This window comes from Montipora capricornis, chromosome 14 (assembly GCF_036669925.1).
Source record: "Montipora capricornis isolate CH-2021 chromosome 14, ASM3666992v2, whole genome shotgun sequence".
In the NCBI taxonomy this organism is placed as follows: domain Eukaryota; kingdom Metazoa; phylum Cnidaria; class Anthozoa; order Scleractinia; family Acroporidae; genus Montipora; species Montipora capricornis.
Genome location: NC_090896.1, coordinates 29,732,223 through 29,744,722, shown reverse-complemented (window position 1 = coordinate 29,744,722; position 12,500 = coordinate 29,732,223). Strand labels below are relative to the sequence as shown.

The following is a 12,500-nucleotide window of genomic DNA, read 5'->3' as shown; positions in this document are numbered from 1 at the left end:
TTTAGAAACGAATTAACCTTTCTTAAGAATGCGACGGTTCATTTGTTGATCAAGTCAAGTTAACTGTCTGCTAAAGAAAAAAATAGCGTCTTATATGTCGCGGAACAGCGATAAGGAAACTCGGCATTCTGTTTGATTATGCGACTGCGTGGAGAGTGACTAGTTCGAAACATGGCTTCCAAACGAACATTTTGCGAACTTCAAAGCTCCAAGGAAGAGAGGCTACCGTTAGAAAATGCCGGTGCCAAGTCGACCTGTTAGGTAAACAAATGCTTTATGAAGATTTCTAGCGAACGGAATCTTCTTTCAAAGCGGTTATAAAGTTCTAAATTTGCAAGTTACGTCTTTGCGGTATGATACTGAGCCACTACTGAACCGTTTTCGATTCTAACGAAGTTTGTGATCAAGATGAGCAAACAGACGGGAGAAACGTACTTTTTAAGGACACCTTGCAAAATTTGTCGTGGCATACAATGCTCTTTCGAGGATTTTAATGGACAAAATTAACTTAAGATTAGGGAAAGATGGGTGTTTTGTTTGAAATTTCTGCCGTTCCACGCCATTTAATTTCACCTACAGTTGTAGTTTGTATTTGCATAGGAAATCCAAGGGTCCGCTTGAGGTGAATTCGGGAAAAAAAAAACAATGGTTGTTTTTAAGGTGCTAAAAATTAGAGACGAGTCCAATATGATAGCTATGAAAGCTTTAAAAGCATTAAGCGTGTGTAACTATTTACTCCAATGTTTTCAATAATTTTCGTTTATGATACACCCAACAAATCTTTCTCTACACTGTTATTTTCGAAGAGTTAATTTCACTCCAGTGCTGGAGTGAAAAAGTGGAGTAAAATAAAGCGGAGTAAAATGTACTCCTAAGAGGAGTTAATTTAACTCCACTAAGAGTAATTTTTACTCAGTACCAGTTAACATTCAAAGGCAGTGACTTTGCTAGAGTAAATTTTACTCTCCCTACAGAGTAATATAATATGCTGGAGTTAATTTTACTCCTATTTATCGGGATACTGAGTAAAGTCTACCCAACTTACTAATTCTACTTTCTGAGAAAAAAAGTAGAAGAGGATTTTACTCCTATATATGTATTTTTGTAGGGTAAATTTAAGTTTAGCCAGTCTAAGATGTGGAATTGGGGTTGTTTTATTTTTGTGAAATCCACCGATTAATTCTTTGTTTTCAAGGAGTTGGAGTGAAAAAGTGGAGTAAAACTAAACGCAGTAAAATGTACGCCTCTTATTTAGTACTCCACTAATTAACCATTTAACTCCCAATAGTGCCACTTATAGATTTTACTCTCTCTAACGCCAGACGATTTTACTCGTCAATGGGGAACCCCACGGGGCTGAAAGGGTTAACAACAGCTGGATTCACTCAAAAACTATGTCCCCCTTAACCCTTTAACTCCCAATAGTGCCACTTATAGATTTTACTCTGTCTAACGCCAGACGATTTTACTCGTCAATGGGGAAACTAGTGAGCCGTTTTGGTCAGCAGTCACCCGTGCAGCTATGGTAAGTACTTTATATATGTAGGTACTTTATATATGATACCCTATAATGTACCGATCCTCGAGTCCTCTATCTGTCCTTTAGCGTCCTTACACATCCCTAGCAATCCTTTGGCGTCCTTACACATCCCTAGCCGTCCTTTAGCGTCCTTACTCATCCCTAGCCGTCCTTTAGCGTCCTTACACATCCCTTGCCGTCCTTTGGCGTCCTTAAACATCGCTAGCTGTCCTTTGGCGTCCTTACACATCCCTAGCCGTCCTTTTGGTTCCTTACACATCCCTACCGGTCTTTTCGCGTCCTTACACATCCCTAGCCGTCCTTTAGCGTCCTTTCTCATCCCTAGCCGTCCTTTAGCGTCCAAACTCATCTCTAGCCGTCAATTGGCGTCCTTAGACATCCCTAGCCGCCCTTTAGCGTCCGTACACATCCCTAGCCGTCCTTTAGCGTCCTTACACATCCCTAGCTGTCCTTTAGCGTCCTTACACATCCCTAGCCGTCCTTTGGCGTCCTTACACATCCCTAGCCGTCCTTTAGCGTCCTTACACACCCCTAGCCGTCCTTTAGCGTCCTTACCCATCCCTACACGTCCTTTAGCGTCCTTACACATCCCTAGCCATCCTTTGGCATCCTTACATATCCCTAGCCGTCCTTTAGCGTCCTTACACATCCCTACCCGTCCTTTAGCGTCCTTACTCATCCCTAGCCGTCCTTTAGCGTCCTTACACATCCCTAGCCGTCCTTTGGCGTCCTTACACATCCCTACTCGTCCTTTAGCGTCCTTACACATCCCTAGCCGTCCTTTATCGTCCTTACTCATCCCTAGCCGTCCTTTAGCGTCTTTACACATCCCTACCCGTTATTTAGCGTACTTACACATCCCTAGCCGTCCTTTAGCGTCCTTAAACATCCCTAGCCGTCCTTTAGTGTCCTTACACATTCCTAGCCGTCCTTTGGCGTCGTTACACATCCCTAGCCGTCCTTTAGCGTCCTTACACATCCCTAGCCGTCCTTTAGCGTACTTACACATCCCTAGCCGTCCTTTGGCGTCCTTACACATCCCTAGCCGTCCTTTAGCGTCCCTACTCATCCCTAGCCGTCCTTTATCGTCCTTACACATCCCTAGCCGTCCTTTATCCTCCTTACTCATCCCTAGCCGTTCTTTAGCGTCCTTACACATCCCTAGCCGTCCTTTAGCGTACTTACACATCCCTAGCCGTCCTTTAGCATCCTTAAACATCCCTAGCCGTCCTTTAGCGTACTTACACATCCCTAGCCGTCCTTTAGCGTCCTTAAACATCCCTAGCCGTCCTTTTGTGTCCTTACACATTCTTGGCCGTCCTTTGGCGTCGTTACACATCCCTAGCCGTCCTTTAGCGTCCTTACACATCCCTAGCCGTCCTTTAGCGTCCTTACACATCCCTAGCCGTCCTTTAGCGTCCTTACACATCCCTAGCCGTCCTTTAGCGTCCTTACTCATCCCTAGCCGTCCTTTAGCGTCCTTACACATCCCTAGCCGTCCTTTATCCTCCTTACTCATCCCTAGCCGTTCTTTAGCGTCCTTACACATCCCTAGCCGTCCTTTAGCGTACTTACACATCCCTAGCCGTCCTTTAGCATCCTTAAACATCCCTAGCCGTCCTTTAGTGTCCTTACACATTCCTAGCCGTCCTTTGGCGTCCTTACACATCCCTAGCCGTCCTTTAGCGTCCTTACACATCCCTAGCCGTCCTTTAGCGTCCTTACACATCTCTAGCCGTCCTTTAGCGTCCTTACACATCCCTAGCCGTCCTTTAGCGTCCTTACTCATCCCTAGCCGTCCTTTAGCGTCCTTACACATCCCTAGCCGTCCTTTAGCGTCCTTACACATCCCTACCAGTCCTTTAGCGTCCTTACTCATCCCTAGCCGTCCTTTAGCGTCCTTACACATCCCTAGCCGTCCTTTGGCGTCCTTACACATCCCTAGCCGTCCTTTAGCGTCCTTACTGATCCTTAGCCGTCCTTTAGCGTCCTTACACATCCCTAGCTGTCCTTTGGCGTCCTTACACTTCCCTAGCCGTCCTTTAGCGTCCTTACACATCCCTAGCCGTCCTTTATCGTCCTTACTCATCCCTAGCCGTCCTTTAGCGTCCTTACACATCCCTACCCGTCCTTTAGCGTACTTACACATCCCTAGCCGTCCTTTAGCGTCCTTAAACATCCCTATCCGTCCTTTAGTGTCCTTACACATTCCTAGCCGTCCTTTAGCGTCCTTACACATCTTTAGCCGTCCTTTAGCGTCCTTACACATCCCTAGCCGTCCTTTAGCGTCCTTACACATCCCTAGCCGTCCTTTAGCGTCCTTACACATCCCTAGCCGTCCTTTGGCGTCCTTACACATCCATAGCCGTCCTTTAGCTTCCTTACACATCCGTAGCCGTCTTTTAGCGTCCTTACACATCCCTAGCCGTCCTTTATCGTGCTTACTCATCCCTAGCCGTCCTTTAGCGTCCTTACACATCCCTACCCGTCCTTTAGCGTACTTACACATCCCTAGCCGTCCTTTAGCGTCCTTAAACATCCCTAGCCGTCCTTTAGTGTCCTTACACATTCCTAGCCGTCCTTTGGCGTCCTTACACATCTTTAGCCGTCCTTTAGCGTCCTTACACATCCCTAGCCGTCCTTTAGCGTCCTTACACATCCCTAGCCGTCCTTTAGCGTCCTTACACATCCCTAGCCGTCCTTTGGCGTCCTTACACATCCCTAGCCCTATTTAAAAACCGAGAAATCTGACGCCTTTTTAAACATATAATATATGGCAACTCAGTAATTAATGATTTATAAGAACTTTACCACTTTATCCTCGAAAAGGTTCGGTTGTAACGGGAACAGTTTGAGCTGGCCATTCACTCAATAGATGTATTACGCCTGGAGGCTATCACGTGGGATGCGTTGATCGATGAGTAGCTAAGGACAGTAAGTGTTTATACGACCGAAGAAACTTAAATAAAAAGGCTTCTCTCAGTACGAGTCATCCTTTTGGTCTAACGTCGAGGGTCGAGGGTTTTATATCGAGGGTCGACGTTTAACATGTTGAGGGTCAGGGTTACATGTAGAGTGTTCCAAAAAATATAATAATAATAAAAATTAAATGAAAGAAGTTTACCGAACTACCACAGTGAAATAAAACAAAGTATAAAACGCTTTTGGGTTTTTGGTGTCATAGTGTCTTCCGATAATTATTGCCCACGCGCGCTTCTTTCGATGAGACTAATATGACAAACTGTCAGTATAAGTGGAAAGTTTATAAAACGAAGATTGCAAAGAGGTAATTTTTGTTGTTGTATTGGATAGATTAGGGTTTAGAAAGCTGCAAAACCCAATATCGCCACTATAAGTGAATTAAAAACTCTCATGTCAGTTAATACAACCATCCAATCTGCAAAATGTCAATCAGTGACAGTATTCCTTTTGTTTTATGGGAAAACTCTTCTAATAGTTAAACAATGGACATTCCCATGGGTCACGTCAACAAATAACACGTCATGGAAAAGGTGTTTGGAATCTGAAGAAAAGCAGACAAAATCTAACTAAGGATGAGTAAGGACACTAAAACAGGGCAACGGATGATGTGTAACGACGCTAAAGGACGGCTAGGGATGTGTAAGGATGCTAAAGGACGGCTAGGGATGTGTAGGCATGCTAAAGGACGGGTAGGGATGTGTAAGGACGCTAAAGGACGGGTAGGGATGAGTAAGGACGCTAAAAGACAGCTAGGGATGTGTAAGGATCCTAAAGGACGCCTAGGGATGTGTACTGACTGTAAAGAACGGGTAGCGATGAGTAAGGACGCCAAAGGACGGCTAGGGATGTGTAAAGACGCCAAAGGACGGCTAGGGATGAGTAAGGACGCTAAAGGACGGCTAGGGATGTGTAAGGACGCTAAAGGACGGCTAGGATGGTTAAGGACGCTAAAGGACGGCTAGGGATGTGTAAGGACGCCAAATGACGGCTAGAGATGAGTAAGGACGCTAAAGGACGGCTAGGGATGAGAAAGGACGCTAAAGGACGGCTAGGGATGTGTAAGGACGCGAAAAGACGGGTAGGGATGTGTAAGGAACCAAAAGGACGGCTAGGGATGTGTAAGGACGCCAAAGGACAGCTAGCGATGTTTAAGGACGCCAAAGGACGGCTAGGGATGTTTAAGGAGGCTAAAGGATGGCTAGGGATGTGTAAGGACGCGAAAGGACGGGTAGGGATGTGTAAGGGAGCAAAACGACGGCTAGGGATGTGTAAGGACGCCAAAGGACAGCTAGCGATGTTTAAGGACGCCAAAGGACGGCTAGGGATGTTTAAGGAGGCTAAAGGATGGCTAGGGATGTGTAAGGACGCTAAAGGACGGCTAGGAATGGGTAAGGACGCAAAAGGACGGCTGGGGATCAGTAGGGAAGCTAAAGGACGGCTAGGGATGAGTATGGACGCTAAAGGACGGCTAGGGATGAGTAAGGACGCTAAAGGACGGGTAGGGATGTGTAAGGACGCTAAGGGACGGCTAGGGATGAGTGAGGACGCTAAAGGACGGCTAGGGATGAGTATGGACGCTAAAGGACGGCTAGGGATGTGTAAGGACGCTAAAGGACGGGTAGGGATGTGTAAGGACGCTAAAGGACGGCTAGGGATGTGTAAGGACGCTAAGGGACGGCTAGGGATGAGTAAGGACGCTAAAAGACGGCTAGGGATGAGTAAGGACGCTAAAGGACGGCTAGGGATGTGTAAGGACGCTAAAGGACGGGTAGGGATGTGTAAGGACGCTAAAGGACGGGTAGAGGACTTGAGGATCGGTACATTATAGGGTATCATATATAAAGTACCTACCGCAGCTCTTTACTGATTTCGGCGGGTCTTTCGGCAGTTTTACTCAAGTTTGAATCAACGATCACAATTTGTGCTGACGAGTTTTTTTGTTTGTTTACTCTTTAAATGCTGATCCAAAGCAAGGAAATGCTTACAACAACTCAAGGAAAAAGGTAAGCGTTAACTGAACTATGAGCAGATAATATTTGATGCCTTAGGCCCGATTCAGACACTGCGTACTTAGAACTTCGACCGACACAAATTAACAAAAGTACGCCTTTTGATTCATAAGTCGAACTTAACTGGCCCCCCCACAGCAGTTCCAAAGCCATTACCAAGAAAACCAATTGATTTTGTCAGCGATTTTAATGTAGAAGGTAAAACATGGTTTATGCATGATCATGAAGTTCGGCACATGAAACGTTCGACGTCTGAAATCAAAGCCGATCCACGGCCATGCTAAAGCCGAATTCCCGTCTAGGCCAGTTGAAAAGAACGCCTGAGCCATTCCAAATTAAAATAGCCGTTCTTAATTGATTCAAACGTCGAACTTTTCATGTATTAAGTTCGGCTCATGAAAAGTATGGCGTCTGAATTTAATGCAAGCTTATGTAGAATTCAAACCTTTTACATGCACCTTGAAGTCCCAAATTTGTCAGGCAAGGATATTTAATTTGGCTTAAGTGCTTTAACAAATTGGTATGTATTTCACAAGAGAAATGAAGCTTTAGATCAAATGGTTAAGCAAATGATTTGGTATTAGAGTGCTCTCACCGCAAATTACATGACGACAGAAAGCAGAAAGCTTCAGCTGTCATTTAAACTATTGTACTCAATACAAATAGTATGTTAATGCCTGCATGAGATTGTTATTATTGGCGTTTAAAGAAAAGAGAGCCAAATTTTGATGAGTCTGCTCTTCAAACACTTACACTGTACGTTATAACAGAAGTGACAGTGTCTGACACTTGCAGAGTGCAGACCCCAAACTAACCGCAACTCACAGTTATTGAAAGCTAAACGTTTTATTTAAAATGGGTGCTTAGACTTAAATACTGTTTACAATCGCTATTTGTAGGCAGTCTGCAGTTGTCATACACCTTAGAAATGATCAGCTTTATTATTACATATACCAGCATTTTTTTTTTTGAGACATGTGATATTGAGTGTTCTTATCTGGATGAAATTCTTATGACATCTTTTATCTTTAATTTTTGTTTGGAAATGTGACTGAGATTATGAATTATTTTTTACAAGAAAACTGAAACTTTTCACTATATTTATTTGTTGATTAACAGTTCAAATTGGAGGTGGGTACAGCTGGGAATTGGTTCATTAAAAGATTGCTGGGAAGTTTGGACAGAGAGTTGGTTCCAGAAAGTGCTGAGGCTAGGCAAGAAGATGCCTTCTTCTTGCAACATACCGTACATACCACTACATGTATCATCTATGGAAGAGGAGTTGGAGAAAACCCTCAGATAAAAGAAAAGGTTGGTGCAATGAAAAAATTCCTTTGAGGCATGTTTCTGTAAAAAACCTGTAATGCAGTCAAACACCTCAAAGTCTGAAAGACTTAGAAGCTGATTGTTGCTTTTAAACAAGTGATGCATATAGATATTTACAAATAACTCGCATAAATTACACTTTAACAACTAATTCTTGACAGTCACTGCAATAAAATAATTATAAAGCACTGTCTGAGTTACAGGCCTGTGTACGTATAGACTAGTAATGCCTAGCGATTAGCGGAAGATGATGCTGCAGTTTCATTTATCCATTGTCTCACCCAATATCTGCTTTCAGTTTAAAATTTGAAATACTGTTAAATGAGATAATTCTAAATACCTCATCACACATAATTTTTTTTGGAAAAGTGTTGAAGACAAAGAAAGCATCTGGCAATATATTTTCAAGATTTATTCCATGAGTTCCACCACTATATATGTGTACCTTTATCATTATGACAAAATTAATTAATAGTTAACTGAGTTATTCAATGAATCAAGAACAATGTTACAGATATAATCTCATGCAAGTACCGGTATTACATGTGGTTCCATTTATTTGGTACACCAAAATTGGTGGCTCAGGTGTCTTTTGTTCTCAGGATTAGGGATGTATTAGATTTGTGCTCTCTTCCTATTTTGTTAGAATATTGTCGAATGATCTTAATTTTTGAAGGGGTGATACTAATCATTATTCTCTTTAATTACTTTTAAGGATGATCAGTCAATCAATGGAGAGGTTCTAAAAACAACATTGGCAAGGATTGTTGCTTCTGGCACACTAATTGAACTAGAGACATTTACCTTGTGGCAGAAAGCAAGGTTTTGTTAAAACTTTCATTCGCTGTAATTGTTTTGCTGGGAGCATACTTAATTATCAGCTTAATCTAAGGGTTTTTTTTCTTCTTTTTGGAAACAAAAAGTTTTTAATTTTTTCTTGATGTAAATTATCAGCCTAAGTTCTGTGTTTTTTTTTTCTTTTTGAAAACAATTCTGTTGGAGAAAAAAAGAACACATTGGTAAAGGTCAACGATGGCAAAATTTTTGCATCAGTTATCCTAAGGCATGTTCCATTTTTTTACGTTTGACTTCTTTCTGTAAGAACTGACTTGTATTACATGTACATAAAACCCATTTTGTTATGTATATAGTAATGCCAGGTTTCTTTCAGCTTTCAAATTATCCGCTTGTCCAGGTTTTTAGTTATCTCATATTATCATGTGTCGCGTTTTGGGTCGAATACACCAAAAACAGAAAAAACTACTTCGGCTATTTTTGTTTTCAGTTCGTACACACATCGTTGCGTAGTAACTTAATTGGGTGTGCAGAAAATGTATTTATCTGCATTCATGTATCATTTATCATCAAAGACAGCCTCACACTGTCAGAAACTAGTCAGAACTGCATGGTACACTCAAAGGCTGACCATAGGTAAAAAAAAATACAAGTCACCGATTTACTTATTTCGTATTGAATCCATAAGCTAGGTAATTAAGCATAGCACGAAGAAATCATGCTGTCTCAACAAGTTCCATGGAAGGTTGTTCCCATGGCAGAGACAAAACGCTGTCTGTCATAGTTAAAAGGTCTGGATAGTAGCAGGCATATCAATATTTTAGAAACAACACAACACATGTTTCGACAGAAACTTCTGTCATCTTCAGTTTAAATTACAAAGTACAGAGTTGAATATATAGTGTGAACCAAAATGCTAATTAACTATAAGAACAAAAGGAAACACGACAATGTAAAAAATTACAAAGAAAGCTTTAAATTAACATGATAAAGTTGATGATTAAGTGTAGGTTTCATATTCAATGGGAGAAACAAGTTCTTCTAGGTCTGTATAGAGTTTACCATTACAGTCAATACCCCAAATGTCACTACCATACATGAGTATGGGGGATATTAATGCATCAAATAGCTTAATTGTGAGTTTAATGTTCTCACTGAAGTGGTTTCCCATCTCTTTCCGTAGTTAAAACAGAGCTGCAAGGCTGGTTTTTTTCAATTCTTGCCTTGCAAGGGTGAAAATTCCATACGGGCACAATGTCAGCCCTAGACACCGACAGGACTTTGCGTTTTCCAATTTGTTCATTCCGTACCTAAACGAATAGTTATTTAGAGACTTGCCACTGTTGTTGAATATCATGACTTTGGTTTTGTCTAGGTTAACGTTTAGGTCTATCTTTTCACAGAATGATTCCAACTTGTTGAGAATTCTTGGTAAGCCTTTCACGGATCTAGCAAAAATGACTAAATCATCTGCATACAACAAACAGTTCGTGGGTCGTTCTCTTAGTATGACTTCAGTTGTTACCATTTCGGGTAAATCACTCAGATAGATATTAAATAGGGTGGGTGGGTGACAGCATGCATCCTTGCTTCACACAGTTATGACATAGAAACGTTTGGGTTATTTTGTTTTCAATTTTGACTGCTGACTTGTCATTCGAGTACATGGACATCAGTACTTCTAAAAAGTGTCCTTTTATACCTACTGTTCTGAGCTTGTCAAATAATTTATTTCTCGGTACACGGTCAAAGGCTTTGCTAAAGTCGACAAAACAAGAACATAGCAAATTTCGTTGTCTTTGTGATTTCGATTTTACCTACTTGTCAATGAGCATTTTCAAAATGAAGATAATATCAACTGTCCCATGCCATTTCCTAAAGCCACCTTGTTCATCTTTCAGAATTCCCTTTTTAGTCGCGCAGTCGTACAATCTATTGTTAAGAATGGATATGAATAGTTTACTGAGCGATGACAATAGAGTGATACCTCGGTAATTTTCAGCTTTAGATGGGTCGTCTTTTTGTGTACTGGTACAACCAGTCCGAAGCTCCAAAGCCGAGGATATTTACCGGTGCTTAGGATTCCATTAAATAAAATTATCAGATGTCTCTTTATAAAATCCTTCCCTACTTTTAATACTTCGTTTAATATACTGTCTATTTCTGGAGCTTTGTTCGCTTTCAATTTAAATATTGCAGTGTCGAACTCTTCATCCGATGTTAAATGGTCTAGTGGGCCTGTTTTGTTTTCTTTGGATTTCCTGAAGGCTTCCTTCTCTGAACAGTTGTTTTGAGGCACCTGATTCTGTTGTTTAAAATGTTTGTAAAACTCTTCCGCTCTTGCTGTCTCCACTCTTTCTGTTTTTTCTTTTTCTAAGATTAAATATAGTGCCAATCTGTTTCCAAGTGTCTCTGGAATTCCGGTAATCGATGTCCGGTATTTTTTTACTAAGATACAAGCATTTTGCTTCCGTTTTCTCATGTAGGAGTGTTCTCAATTGAACATTATCAGGGTTGTAGAAAATTTGTTTCCCAAGTGATTTTAGCGGAGCTCCGCGCGCGCCGAAGGCGCGCGCGCGCGGAGCACCATAGTTAAGAAAATATGGTAACCCATCGATGTGAGAAAATTTGGTTTTATAGCCATGACGTCATAAACGTCCGTACGTACAACGTACGTCCGTACGTCCGTCCGCCCCTTCATGTATGCCAATGTGACCAGTACACGTAACCATATCACGGGCTCAAGTTTAGAGCTCATCCAGGAGGCAATACTCCATTTGACACCATAACTAGTTTACAGCATACATCTTTGATATCCTTGCATACGGCGAGAGCTGCTGAAATTTAAACTGACCAATCAGAATTCAGCGAGCGGGAAAAACTGTGCTATCCTTGTGCTATTCGACGTCACGCCAATTGTTTACATTCGGATTGGTTAGATCGGTGGACATTCGCTCAGCCTTCTCTTGTGACTCTCTTGACCGTCGCTTCTTTGAACTCAGCGGGACAGAAATGACGCATTGTTCTGGCAATCAATTTGCCAATCCACTTTATCCAGTTTATGAATTGGTCTAGCATGTGATTAAAAACCAGGATCGCCTTTGAACTTTATTCTGTGGAGGAAGAAGACGTTGCTGAGTGAACATTTTTAAGACGAAATCCCTTGGTTTGTTCAGCACTTTGATGTCCGATAACTGAGCCGCTCTAATGAGTGTTGGGTCAATCGCATTTGGCCGTCTGACCATATGAAGTTTTTTCAGCTCTTGTTTGTGTCCATCATGATCGAACTTCAGGTGAAGCGCTATGCTGCTTTATGCCAACTTCGATGGCTTGTGATGAGCTTGCCTGCTGCCCAAATTGTTGTTGTATTTGGGCAAGATTGGTCTTATCGGGTTGGAACTTAATAGTGAGGGGAACAATTTTTCGTTCATCTGCTGTGCCAAACAACAAACAATCCTGTAATCCTGTTGGGTGTTCCACGTGCTTGGCGAGTCTTGCACGACCATCATCTATCAGATCTGGAGTGGAGTTTTCTTTCAGTGATTACAACTTGCGATCGTTCTGCAAACATCCACGTAGCATGCAGCACTTTTTAGTGACTTCAGGATCCCCGGCCCGTTTTGCTGTTTCAATGGGAGTCGTGCATTTTTGAGCAGTTTGTATTCATTGCTTGTATTTTTTCGTTTGTTCCTGGTGGCGCAAAGTAACTTTGATGATTTGAAAGGACTTGAATCCTTAATTGAATTAGCGATTTTTTTAATTAAGAAACCAACAAGTGAATGGTACACAAAATTAGGAGAAACCGTTGGTTGAATAGACAATATTTGTAGACATAATTATATATCTAC

The 12,500-nt window shown here is 41.8% G+C and overlaps 1 long non-coding RNA gene across 1 annotated transcript; it reads left to right on the top strand.

Annotated features, from left to right (window-relative positions):
* Positions 1-6,394: 6,394 nt before the first annotated feature.
* Positions 6,395-9,358, top strand: LOC138033719 (uncharacterized). Its single transcript, XR_011128655.1, has 3 exons — positions 6,395-6,525; positions 7,651-7,842; positions 8,573-9,358. It is a non-coding gene; the product is annotated as an uncharacterized lncRNA (long non-coding RNA).
* Positions 9,359-12,500: the final 3,142 nt, after the last annotated feature.